We start from the raw sequence: 14,164 nt of genomic DNA, 5'->3' as shown, positions 1-14,164 counted from the left end.
TTAGTTATTCTGGGCTGTGTTTCCTTTGCTGAATCATTTGCTCCAAATTCTTCAGGTCGGGCATTGTTTTCTTTATCGGAGAAGACTGAAGCAAAGAAGGCATTGAGGAGTTCAGCCCTTTCTGTGTCCCCTGTTTGCATTTCACCATCTTCTCCTCTGAGTGACCCCACTGTTTCTTTGTTCTTCCTTTTGCTACGAACATACCCATAAAAGCCTTTTTTGTTGCTTTTAACCTCTCTAGCAAGCCTGAGTTCATTCTGTGCTTTAGCTTTTCTGACTTTGTGTCTACACGTGCTGGCTATTTGTTTGAATTCCTCTTTGGTGGTTTCCCCCCTTTTCCATTTTTTGTACACATCCTTTTTTAATCTTAACTCAGTTAAAAGTTCTTTAGATAGCCACCCTGGCTTCTTTAGGCACCTTCCATGTTTCCGTCTCATTGGTATTGCCTGACGTTGTGCTTTTACTATCTCCCTCTTAACAAACTCCCAGCCATCATGAACTCCCTTTCCTTTTAGTATTACTGTCCATGGGATCTCACCCAGCACTTCCCTAAGTTTTATGAAGTCGGCTTTCTTAAAGTCAAGAAATTGAGTCCTAGTATGCTTGGCTGCTCCTTTCCGCTGTATAGTAAACTTCAGAAGAGCATGATCACTCGCGCCTAATGATCCTTCCACTTCTACCCCACTAACCAGCTCATCAACATTGGTTAGGACCAGATCTAAAATGGCTGTTCCTCTTGTTGCTTCTCCCACTTTCTGGACAATGAAGTTGTCTGCAAGGCCAGTGAGGAATCTGTTTGACCTTATGCTCTTGGCTGAGTTTGACATCCAACAAATATCCGGGTAATTGAAGTCCCCCATTACTACTATCTCCCTTCCTTTTGCATGCTTGGCCATCTGTTCCAGGAAGGCATCATCTATGTCCTCCGTTTGGCTTGGGGATCTATAGTAAACTCCCACAATGAGGTCTCTGCTATTCTTCTCTCCCTTAATTTTGACCCAAATGCTCTCACTTTGGCTTTGAGGTTCTAAATCTTGGATCTCTTCACAGGTATACACATCCCTAACATATAACGCCACTCCTCCTCCTTTCTTGTCTGGTCTGTTTCTCCAAAATAGATTGTATCCCTCCATTATTACATTCCAATCGTGGGACTTATCCCACCAGGTTTCAGTGATGCCTATTATGTCATATTTAGTTTGCTGTACCAAGAACTTGTGGCCCTCCTGATTTGATGGCCTAGAACTCCCATCATCTCTAAGTATTGGCCATGCTGCCTGGGAGTTGGAATCCAACAATATCTGAAGGGTCTCAGGTACCACATCTCTACTCCCTGACTTTGGACCTTGATCAGAACTTGGCTTTCGGATTGCCCCTGTGGACGGTTTTGGAAGTGCTGGATTTAGTTTAATCGGAGTTCCAAATAGATAGTACCACCCAGAGGCGTAGGAAGGTCAGGTGGTACCAGGTGCGGAAAATTTCTTGTCACCCCCCATTGATTTATTTATTTTTTTGCCTGCAAAAATGGTTTTATGTTATTTCATATTTTCTCACATTCTGGGCCTCTGATAACAAGTAGGCGAACTCTGGACAGATACTTAAACTTACAGGATGGATTGTGTTTTGGCTTGTGTTATTTTATTTATATTTATTGTTTGTTTAATAAATTTTATTTTAAAAAACCTGCAAAGTGGTTTACCAAAACAAAAAAACACATCAGTTAATATCTTGACCCTGCTCCACTGAATTGAAATTTCAGCCTTCACGACATAGGAAAATGGCCAAGTAAACAGCTATTTTCGTGGGGGAGGGTCAAGATATTAACTGATATGAATGACATTTCATATATAGCTATATAATCCCTAGTGTAGTAAGATAAGATCTTTGGAGCAGGCATTTTAAAAAAAGGTTTTTATGAACCGCCCTAGTAGGGCAGTAATTGTTCCTTGATAATTTGTCACCCCCCTCCATGATGGCACCTGGGCACACCGCCCCCCCTTTCCTATGCCCTTGGTACTATCACACTGAGCGACTGGTTCATTGAGAAGCATGTTTGCCCAAATCCAAGCCAAAGCATCCAGTACATTTTTATGGAAAGTTTAAAACAAATTTCAATGAATCTTCCCCTGACCCAATTTAATATCTATTTAATGAACCTGAACGACCCTCAATTTAACCACTAGGCCCTACACTGCATCACTGAAAAGCTCTGCCTTAGGACAATTTACCTGACTGCTGTAGCCTTTTAAAGATTTTTTTTTTTACAAGTTAAAATAAACATTTAGACTGGAGTTTATTGAGGTTATCACACCGTAATGTTCACATGATTAAAAGACCATATTTTGAGTTTTCATATTTATGAGGCATTAGTCAAGTGGGATCATAATTAACTCAAAATTAAAGGTGCAATAAAGGTGTAATTACAATCTTCACCATTGATTAAAGCGTCAATGTATATTTAGGCTCTAAAAGCAAACACCAAGGCACCTGTGGCAGGTTAACAGGAAATCAATTAGCTGAACGTAGGTTAATTGCCGTACCTGTCTTGTTTTATTTAAGTAAAATTCAATTTCAGGAAGATAACCCTTTTTGAACAGTTTTAATACATTGACTGTTGTCAATAGAAATTCATTTGTTATGCAAATGTGGAACCTAGAAGCAGATCCTGTGGCTGTTGTCTGCATTGGGGCCTTTATAGAGGCTCAGTGGTTATTTTCTTCCTCTCAGATGTGGTTAGATATCATATTACATAAGTACCGTATTTTTTGCTCTATAAGACTTACTTTTTCCCTCCTAAAAAGTAAGGGGAAATGTGTGTGCGTCTTATGGAGCGAATGCAGGCTGCGCAGCTATCCCAGAAGCCAGAACAGCAAGAGGGATTGCTCCTTTCAATGGGCAGTGATCCCTCTTGCTGTTCTGGCTTCTGAGATTCAGAATATTTTTTTTCTTGTTTTCCTCCTCCAAAAACTAGGTGCATCTTATGGTCTGGTGTGTCTTATAGAGTGAAAAATATGGGTACTTTTTATACCAACTGGTACCAATCAGAAGCTGGGATGGTTTCTGTAATTCTGGGATGTCTCACTTAAATCAGGAGGGTTAAGTGGTATGGAACACATTTGTAACAATTCAGTTCTTATGCCAAAGTCGTTAGGGGTCTCTTAAACTCTTAGCATGCTTAATAAATTATGGCTCCCAGTCTTCTTTGAGGGGGAAGACATAAAGCATCATAGTGCTTTAACATGTATTGTGTGAATGTGGCCAAAGTTACTCAAAGGTGATTTCTTTTTTGGCTAAAAAATACCTTAAGAGTATGCTTTAATGAACATTCATCAGTGCATTTAAATGTAGAAAACCAAAACTGTATCCCAGCTGTTACTGTGTCTTAATAGCTTAGAGGGTTTTTCAGAATTATTCCATTATGCTTATCTGAACACTGATTTAATATTTAATTAGGCTCCCCGGCCTAATTGCCAGGGAAAGACACCTCTGAGTCATAAAATGTTGTTTCTTTTGAAAAACAACTTATAATGAACTAAATTTATTGTCGTGGTAATATGTAGACTGTATAAATGTCTGCGTTCTGTCTCATTAGGTTTAAAACAATATATATTTTTTCAATTAAAGTTGAACAAAGGACAATGTTTGCTTTCAGAGGCAAGACTGAATTCTGAAAACAGTAATTTATTATTATTTTAGCTCTGACAGGCTGGGTGTTAATTTGGTGTTTATTCAACCTGCACTGTGCATACATTAAATTCTCCCCACCAAATAACAAATGAGTTCAGACATTCTGCATTAGGTGCATCGTTAATTTCTACGGCAAATTTCTGATTACCTTCCAACATTTACTCCCTTCAACGTATATCTGGCCTCCAGCATTCAAAGATCAAGTTAACAGGACTGTTTGGCTGAGTCCAGAGAAATGGATAAGCAAATCTTTATGCTCAGCAAGGCTTTCCCTTCTTTCAGGACACCTATACCTCTCTCTCCTCTGTGACCCATAGCTTTAATAATGGGTCCTACCCTAGGCTCAGATAAGGCAAGTGATTCACCTCCTCTACAAATCAATAAATAGCTCAACAACTGTAAACCAATCCAAATCACTTAGGACCCATTCAGGGCCCGATCCTTAGCTTTCCCCCCTTGCCCCACTCCTTCTAGATGCCTGTAGTCCTTGGGGAAATTACCGTACATTTCCTGTCACAACTTGTTTCTGGCAGGCCAGATAAGGGAGCGCTGACCCAGGGCTCCAGCATAGGTCAGCCAAGGGCGAACACCTGAGGTAGGTGAAAAGCCCGGTGTTAAGTTGTGGGCGAACATATCAGACGACACAGCGATTCTTCAAACAGCTCTTGTTTATTCAAAGGCCAGAATAGAACTGAACTGAAGAGCTCAGTCAGCCTGCTTATATAGAGCTCCAGAACAATGTAACTGTAGCAACTTTCTAAAACTATCCAATCACTGAACGTCACTTTTGATCCTTCATTTGCATACAAACTATCCAATCACTGAACGTCACTTTCGATCCTTCATTTGCATGACTATCTACAGTATCCCCCTGCTGGCCCAGGGTGAGAACTTCAGTACATAACACCCGGGAACAGACTCTGTTCACTCCCCAGATGCTCCCCTGGGGTCAGGCACGGGCACAACCCCCCTTGCCCACTATCGTTGTTCTCGCACATCTGTCTGTCCCTTTGGTTAGAGCTCAGATTACAGCTGCTCTCCCCCTGCTCTCTGCTTTCTGCTGTTAATTGTCCTCTCCCTGTGCCTGCTTCTTCTCCTCCTGTCAGCATCTGCGCTTTGCTGACATCTGGCTCCTCCAATGTCCTGACACAACATTGGGATGTCACACACACAAACTCGCTAACAAGTGGGCGCCTCTGTCTACCACCATTGCATTCTCTCTCTCTCTCAAATTACAGCATTACCTCAGTTTTCGAACGTAATCTGTTCCAGAAGACTGTTCGAGTTCTGAAACATTTGAAAACCAAAAACTCAATAGCCGACAGCTAGGCTTTGGGGATTTGCAATCAGTGGAAGCCGCATCTCCTGTTTGACTTCTAAGGCGCGTTCGAAAACCGAAGCATTTACTTATGGGTTTACGGCATTTGAGTTCCGAAATGTTTGTCAACAGAAACGTTAGAAAACCAAGGTACCACTGTATTTAATTTTCAGATTTTGAAATTTACAAACAATTTTCAAACAACCAAAACAGAAAGAATTCCATAAATTCCCTTTCTTCCTGCATCTTCTCTATTACGTAATTCTTGAGAATGCAATGGTGGATTAATTGGATTACCATCGTTGCTTTTCTTTTCTTCTTTTCTTTTTAAGTGCAACATTTATTATTTGATTTCATTTAATAAGTTATGTAGGCAAACAATGAAAAGCAAAGGTATATAAATTGCAATCTTTTCAACTATATCTACTACACCTGATATTCAGTGTCATAATACAATTCAATTTTACATTATAGAACCATGAACACAATTTGTCTGCACAGTTCCCTCTATTCTCAATCCTAAAAATATACTTAATGAATTTATAATCTTAACAGAAGAGAAATAATGATAATTGTTGCTCAAATTTATATCATAATGATTATATTGATTCTGATTGCAAAATGGTTAAATATTCTGATTAAATATTCCAATACAGAATGAGGTGTATGACAACTACCACTTAATGACAAACAACCGCTTTTGAGGTAAAGTGGTTGAGAGAATGGTCACCAAACAGTTTCATAATGAACAGATTAGCTGAACCCATTTAAATCTGGATTTAGACCTGCGTTGCCTTGTTTGATGACATGTATTGGGAGAGAGACAACCAAGGTGTGTCTCTGCTAATGCTCCTTGACTTCTCAGTGGCTTTCGATGCCATTGACCATGGATGGTATCCTCCTAGAGTGACTTTGCAAGTTGTACATTGGAGGCACAATGATGATCCCACTCCTATCTGCAGAACTGCTACCAGAAGTTGGTGAACTTCTGCCCGGCCCTGTGGCAATTGCACTGTGGGGGGTCCCACAAGATTCCATGTTTTCTGTCCCCCATGATCTTTAATATCTATGCTGCGTTAGGTCATGATCTGGAGATTTGGAGTGAGGTGGCCCCGATATACAGTCAGCTCTCTCCCTCCGTATCATCTGAACCAGGTGGGTCTCTGCAGGGGCTGGATCAGGGTCTAGAGGTGATAATAGCCCAAATGAGGACCAGACCAACAAACTGAAATGGCCTCTTGACAGGGCAGATGTGTCTAGGAAGTGTGGAGATGGCCTATTTCAGAGGGAATTGCAGTGAAGGAACAGCTTATCTTGAGGATCCAACTTTTATGGACCCAACATTTATGGCCCAGGTGGCCAAGGTACCAAAGAATTTCTATTTCCAGCTATGGCCATTCCTCAGCTAGTCACAGTGACCGATGCTTTGGTCCACATTACCTGCGAGGCTGCCTTTGATGGGGGGGAGGGAGGGATAGAGAGATTGCATGCTGGTTAAGGGGTGGGGGAGGAGAGGGAAAATTCTGCAGCCCAGCTGGTTTGAGGGGAGAGAGAGCTGTTGGGGGGGGGGGGAGAAAGGACTGGCTGATTCCATTAGACTGGTCATTTGACCTGCTTCAGCTGAAAAAACCTGGGCCTTTGATTCTTCCAGTTGAAAAGGTCAATGCTGGAGAATGGGACATGAACCCAGGTTAGTTGTGCCTGGAGACCTGCAGCCATTTGCCTCAGAGGGTAAAGACTCTGTGGAGCTGATGTCAGGCCTTCTTCTTTCTCATGCCACCTTTTGAACAACCTGTCTTCTTACATCAACTAAGGCTGTTCCCAATTCATCCCCATCCCTCACAGGTGAGCTCTGTGTTTTTCTTTTCACTTGCTCCAGATGAGCAAGGCCTCTGCTCAAATCCTCTATGCTGCAACCCAACAGGGAGATTTCCATCTCATTGGCCTCCCCAAGCTCTTCTTCTTTGCCTACAGCACCCAATTCCCTCAGCTTGTCCAGGGGACACCCAGAGGAGCCATGTTGGGTTGTCCTCCCCCCACTCGCAGGGTCCTCAGGATGCTGAGACCAAAGAAATGAGCGAGTCTGATATGGGGACCTTCTGCCTGAGGGTGCATCTTGAATTGGGGATGGTGCCAGGTCGGGGTGAACAAGAGTGTGATTGACAGGGACAGGATTGGGGTGAGACACATAAGGGGGACGGTCCTCTTCTCAGGATCAGAAAGTACCAGGGGCAGGGGCAGAGGGTTTATGCAGAGGAACCTTTTCTAAGACTGGCGGAAACTTGCAAGGCTTCATCAAAGCAGGTTTCAACGTCAAATCATTCAACAATTCTCCATAGTCATGTTCATCCCATTTCCCAGTGTTCCTAAGGAACTCCAACAGTTTCAAAGTTCTGCCGCCGTCTATCATTCCGAATTCAGGCGAAACAACAAGTTCACCAAGGACATAAAGGGGCCATTCCTGCTGGCAAAATTGCCTTACTTTTTGGTTGGTCCAGTTGCCCCCCAGCCCTTCCGCCAGGACGGACCAGTTCTTTAGGACTCATCCCAGTGGACTACAAAGGGGCACCTTCCTAGACCCAGAACTCATCCTTTCTCTTCTCTTTTCCCCCTAGGTTTTTAGTTATACTTTTAAAATCTATAAATTTCATAAGTTTTACAAGCATTTTAACATGTCAATGCTTGACTTCCTTCCCTCTGTTTCTGTGATTCCTTAAATTTATTTTTTAATATCTTCTGCATATCCAAATTCATCTACTTGCTCATTTAATTATCTACTTTAAATATAAACTCTTATGAAACTGCAGGTTATTACAAGAATCCTGCCCATGTTTTTTATCTGTTTGCTATTTACCTGTAAATGGTCAATAAACCATTTCCATTTTTTAATAAAAAGTTTGTTATCTTGATTTCTTATTCTTCCAGTAAGTTTTGCCTTTTCTGCATATTTCATTAAGTTTTTGTATCCATTCTTCCTTTGCTGGGATGAGTAGCATTCTTGCTGCTGCAGTAGCATACATAAGTAAATTTCTATACAGTTTACGTAGTGCTGCCCCTACAATTCCCCAAGGAAAAGCTTCTTGGGTTTTTTTTACAAAGGTTATTTCAAACATCCTTTTCAATTCATTGAAATTCATTTCAATTCATTTCCCCGTAAGCTTTAACCTTACTACAAGACCACCACATATGAGAAAAAGAACCTTCTTTCTCTTTACCTTTCCAACACTTGTTTGATTTAGGTTTATACCTTTTTATAGTAAGAGAACCCACACAAGCGACACTGACACAAAACCCGCCCCCCACATAGACTAAGTAGAAGAATAGAAGTATTCCCACCCCACCCCACCCCACTCACCATTGCCCCTTTTTCTTCCTAACCTAACACGGTATGTAACACTAATGTCTCACAACAAATGAAGCTGATCTGTGGAAACCACAACTTGAAAAATGAGACAATGCACATATGTTTCAAAACTAATAATTCTTTAATGACAAATATATATATATATATATATAAAGAAATGAAGCAAAGGGAGAAGGACCCTGGAACCTATTCAGAAAAAGCTGTCCTGCCCATGGGAAGGTAGATAGGGGAGACCTGGCACACCTAACCCCGATAAAGAGAACCTCCCAAAGATAAAATCCTATGAGGCCCAAAAGGAAGCCCAAAAGATAGAGAAAGGGGGCATCCAAGGGAACAAAAGCACCTTTGAGGAAAGGCCTAAAAAACCCACCCTGAAGTCAAACCTCCAGTCCACCCCATCAGGGGATGAAAGACACATGGAGCCTCCGGAGGAAAGGAGAACATCGAGTCAGGGGATGACATGCTCCTGAATGCCATTTCTGAGTGCTTGGAGCAGTCGTGGTACTCTTGGCCACTTTCACAGTTCAGCCCCTCTGCAAAGGAGGGGTGGGCGTTGTAGAGGGGGCAGTCGTCGTGGCACCAGACTCCTTGATACACCTCTGCCCATTTCCGGTTCTTGGGCTCCTGCTGTCTGTCCTTGGCTGAGAAAGGCATGATAGGAAAGCGAATCGCTGTGAGGAAGAGAACAAACTCCAGTCAAAGTCAGACCAACTTTGCACCTATGTGCCAATCCCTCCCATGCCAATTTGTAAGGCAACAGAGGGGAAAAGCCAGAGATTCTGGCTACACACCATGGAGGCAAAGGAAACTGTTGACCTCATTTTTCCTCTGCTACAGCGTCACCTATATAATGGCCAGGGAGGCTGGTTTAGTCACTTGGAACTGTAAGGGAGGGAGGGGGAAGCTGGACCCTGTTGCACTCCCAATGACATCACCAGGGGGTGCAACAGAGTCACCGAAGGTCTATTACCCTTTGTAGTTAAAAAAAAGGGGGGGAGGCTTGTAGCGACACCTTGGGTTGCAGATTCCAAAGCAGCAGCTGCAATACCCCGCCCCCCCGCAAAGTGTGACAAAGAAGGTTAAAATGGTCTTTAAAGGGTGTCACACAAAAAACCAAGCGCCCCACCCCTGAAGGGTCTCACCCTCCTTGCCTACTTCAGCTGGCCGTAACATTTTCACAAGTCTGGGGGGGAGTCACGCTGCCTGCTGCTTCTCCCCAGCCCTGCGATTCCACGCCACAGCCACCCTTCCTCCCTAGAGGGGGGTGGAGGATGGCTATGGAAGGAGACCTAGACACAGTCCCAGTCCGGCAGGAAGCTTCTCACATGTGCACTAGGTGACTCTTGCACCACTGTCTTGCCATGAGATTTGAACCCGGGTCTCTCTGGGTCTAGTCCAACACTCTAACTGTCCCACACCATCCTGCCTCTCCCACCTTCCCAAGGAGGGGACCCGGGAGATGGCAGTGAAATAGAAAGCGGTGGTCGGAGCAGAAGGACCTGAATGAAGAAGGAGAGCCAATTACCCAAGGAGCTCAGCAGGTGAAGGTGGTCATTTCCCAGCCAGAATTGCATCAGCTGGCTTTGAAAAGCTCTCTTCCAAGAATCCCAGTCCTGGTCAAAATCCACAGAGCCATCACTCCGCCTTGGGAACACCTGCAAGGACATGATGACAAGGTATCTTTTAGGCCTTCATTTGAATCTTTTACATTTCACTGAATACAACCGTACATTCTTTCCTTGACTTCCCTTCCCCCTTCCATGGTTCTATTTCTTTCTCCATTAAGACTGGATGTGGCATTTGCCCATTCATTTAGAACATGTTTGAACAGGGGGGAGAGATAGGGTTAAAAATATAGACCAATAGGAAAGCTGGAGGCAGAGCCTACCTGTGTATAAAAGGGCGGGCTTAGCCTGAGGTTTGAGTGAGTTGTTGGGAGTTGTTGGTGGGTAGTTGGTTGGTTTTAGTGGGTTGGCAGGTTGGGAAAGGCAGTTGGAGGAGCAGTTGGCAGGCAGTTGGAGATAGACATTAGGGCAGTGGGTTCTTGATTGAGGGGAGGTAGAAGATATAGAAAGAGGAAAATAAGACTAAGAAAGTAAAGAGTAACAACGTTTGGAATACCGTAACAGTTTGTTTGTGTCTCAAATAAAATACACTCTTCTTTATTAATTGAGAAACTGACTGAGGCTGAAGTGATTTTACCGGGGAGGACCTGGTTGGTGGCAGCGGATTAGTGGTGTATGGGTCAATAGTCTGAGAGACGACCGGGGGCTCCATACGAACGCCACAAAATTGGCGGCAGTGGCGTGATAAATAAATACACCCGTGGTGGAATAAATGAATACGTCCGTGGTGGGAGAAATAAATACACCTGTGGTGGGATAGATTTATACGCCCGTGGCGGGATTGGTTTATGCGCTCGTGAAGAGGAAGTTGGATCTGAGAGTGAGGTTATTTTGGCAGAGGTATTGGACTTGTGGTTGGAAGAAGTGTCTGTGCAGGGCCAGTGTGAAGACCCAGTGCAAGCTCCAAGGCCAACGTCTAAAAGAAAACCTAGCCAGAAAGAATAACTTTGGGGGGGGGGAATCTCTGAATTGACTCTATTTCGCTGTCAGACCACAAGTGCTCAATATGCCACCTAAAAAGTCAAGAAATCCTGTTAGGGAACCAACCTATGAAAGCTCTGAGGGAGAGGAAAATGGGAATCCTCAGGGAGAATGGCAGAGTTTAGAGGAGATATCAGAAATTCCTTCTGAGGCAGTAGAGTCTAGACTCTCTTTAGAATTTGAAAAATGGAAGTTGGAACAGGAATACAAATTTAAATTAGAGAGAGAAAAACTTAAGACAGAACAAGAAAGAGATAAAATGAAAGTTGAACAAGAAAAAGAAAGAGATAAAATGAAAGCTGAGTAAGAAAGAGAAAGAGAAAGGGAGCAGTACCGTCTGAAGGAAAAAGAGATGCAATTTCAGTTAGAAATGCGGAAAATGGAATTGGCATCTGTGGAAAACCAAAATAATAATAATAGCACAAATGATCAAAGTCAGGTTAAGATAGACCTCAAGCGTTTTCCTGAGTTCAAAGAGAAGGATAATCCAGAGGCTTTTATCGTCTCATTTGAAAGAGCATGCAAAGATTTCCAAGTAAAAGATGAGGAAAAAATGATAATATTAAGGGCTAGAATTAGTGGAACCTTAGCCGAAATATATGCGCAAATGCCAGTAGACCAGTCTAGAAATTTTGACATGTTTAAACAATGAATTTACACCCGATTTGGAATCACCTCAGAACAGTTAAGAAAGAAGTTCAGGAGTGTGACAAAAGTGAGGGAAGAAACGTTTGCTCAACTTGGAGCCAAAATTTCAAATTACCTCACAAAGTGGTGAGGCATCTGATGAAGACCTGCATTTTTAAAATGAGCTTAAAAATATATTTGTAAATGTTTGTATCTCTCATTCTCTCATGCCAGGCATAAAGCAGCTGCCTGAATACTCTGGCAGCTGTTTATCTTCCTGTTTAAGGGCCCCTGTTTAAGCAAGTGCCTCAGGGTTGTAAAAGGAAATTACAGGCTAGGAGCAAAAGGTCACACTGACCATACAAATTACAGAATACAATCAAGCTGCAAAGACACAATTAAGAGTTGGTAAATAGTAAGTTTTATTGTTTAACAGAAGACTCAGTCATATTTTCATAAGGTTAAAAAGGGCAAGAGCTAATGGGAACAGCAGCTGGCTAAGGAAAGAGGCTTCTCTCTGAAGCTGCTTTGAAGCTTCAGAGAACTTAGTAAAAGCTAAATTCTCTAAGTTCTCTAAGTTCCTTTTCTTCTAAAAATCTATATATGTTATGTATGAAATATATTGGCTTAAATGTAATTATGCAAAGGATTTAGAAAGTAAGAAATGTTAGATTCTTATGTTAGATTCTTATTTCATTGATGGTGTGTGAGAAGGTGAACCCAAGATCTCTGTTTAAAATGAAATTAAACTATCTGCTTTAGCCATCTGTTTTGCAGTGAATAGGGCAGCAGGGGCCAAAGGTTATCTGGTAATTAAGGTGCCTGGTCGAGGCAAATGTAAGATATATGGCTACTTGTCTGCCATTTATAGATAGAAGGAAATATAGCTCTTTGTCTCCCATAAAAGGTAATAGGAAATGGGTGTATCTTTTATGATTGGTTCTAGCAAACAGCCAATAGGAATTTCAACCAGGCTGATTGGACAGAGACAGCCAAAGGAGGAGCAAGGAGGCTGGGCTGAGGGAATATAAGTGCTGGCCATCAGGGCTGGAAGAGCAGAGCATTGGTAACCATATACCACTGTGTCTCTCATTTATTTGTCTGACAAATAAATTATTATTTTAATTTCTCTATTGCTGCGTTGAATATTTCATTCCAGCTAAGCGTTAACCACAAGCAGGGTGCTACAGTGGCTAGAGCAGGAGGGTGCCGATTCAGTTCAGAAGATCAGGGAGATTATAGCGCTTGAACAATTTTATACAACCATCAATGAGAAATTGAAATATCTGGTAAAAGAATGACATCCCAAAACTATACAGGAGGCAGCCACTTTAGCTGACCAAATTAATGAAATTAGAGACCATGGATTGGATTGTCTGAAATTTGGCGGGAAAGTGTGGGAGTACCCCAAAAACAAATTTCAATATGCCAAGGAAAGCCCTACCTCAGTGACAAATAAGGGAAATATGCCACAAACTAAAAGTCCAACTGACAAGGCCCAGACTAACATTGGTCCCACTGAAGGAAAAGGAAATAAAACTAATTATACTGGGTACAGGGAAATAAAGTGCTGGGTGTGTTGTAAACTAGGCCACAGGAGTTTGGACTGTGGGGATGGAAAGGGTAAAACTGTGAATTCGGTTTCTCAAAAACAGACTTATTGTAGCCACTCAGTGGAGCAGGAAGAGGCTAAGGAGGTTGCTAAGAAAACTGAGGTTTTAGCTAGGCCTGAGCCTGAGGAAAATTTTGAGGCTCGTGTGGTACAATGTTAGTTGATTAAACAGGATAGTTTCCTCTTGAGAAATGCTGGGGAAAACATCTGGGTTGATGACAGAAAGTATCTTGGGTTAAGAGATACCAGCTCACAGATTACAATCGTCCATCCGGACATAATTTCCACCACTAAATTAATACCTGAGAAAACAATAAAAGTAAAAGGAATTGCCAAGAAACCAGTGATCCTAAAAGTAGCTGAAGTGGATATTAACTTCCGTGTTTGGTCTGGGAAGGGGCAGGTAGCCATTTCTGAGGAAGTTCCAGCAGCAGTTCTGATCGGCTGGGATCTCCTAGAGCATGTTAAGAGTGCATTTGTAGTTACTCACTCAAAGGGGGGCCAAGAATCACCCACTACTGAGGAATCTGAAACAGTTGCCAGTGGAAGCACGGCTGGGAAACCTCTCTTGGAAGGTTTGGGCAGAGCAGAAACTGAAGCCGTTATAGTTCCTTTTGACAACATCCATAAGGCTCGTTTCGCTCAGGAGCAAAAAGGGGATGTTGGGTTAAGCAGTTGTTTTGAGGCGGCTAAGTCTGCTGCTCCTTGAACCCCTGAACACCCAGAGAGATTATGTGAAGAAAACTCCTTGCCACACTGTATTGGGGGGGGGGGGGGAGGAATCCGTAAACAACTGGCAATCCCTCATACCTATAGAGAAAAGATTTTGCAACAAGCCCATAATAGCATTTTTGGTGCACACATGGGAATAACACGCACTAAATGAAGGGTTGTGCAGAACCTCTACTGGCCACGCATGGGAAAACAAATCAAGCTATATTGCCAGGCAT

General features: G+C 42.6%; 2 long non-coding RNA genes across 2 annotated transcripts in view; both read right to left on the bottom strand.

The window, feature by feature from the left end:
• Positions 1–14,164, bottom strand: part of LOC308574265 — a 47,737-nt gene that overhangs the window by 31,746 nt on the left and 1,827 nt on the right. The window lies entirely within an intron of this gene.
• LOC308574253 lies at positions 8,472–10,360 on the bottom strand. Its single transcript, XR_014002389.1, has 3 exons — positions 10,258–10,360; positions 9,895–10,024; positions 8,472–9,010 (listed from the first exon to the last, which is right to left on the bottom strand). It is a non-coding gene; the product is annotated as an uncharacterized lncRNA (long non-coding RNA).

The sequence above is a fragment of the Podarcis bocagei genome, assembly GCF_964188305.1.
Source record: "Podarcis bocagei genome assembly, chromosome: 15".
In the NCBI taxonomy this organism is placed as follows: Eukaryota; Metazoa; Chordata; class Lepidosauria; order Squamata; family Lacertidae; genus Podarcis; species Podarcis bocagei.
The sequence above is the reverse complement of the archived record's forward strand: the minus strand, read 5'-3'. Positions and strand labels throughout refer to the sequence as shown.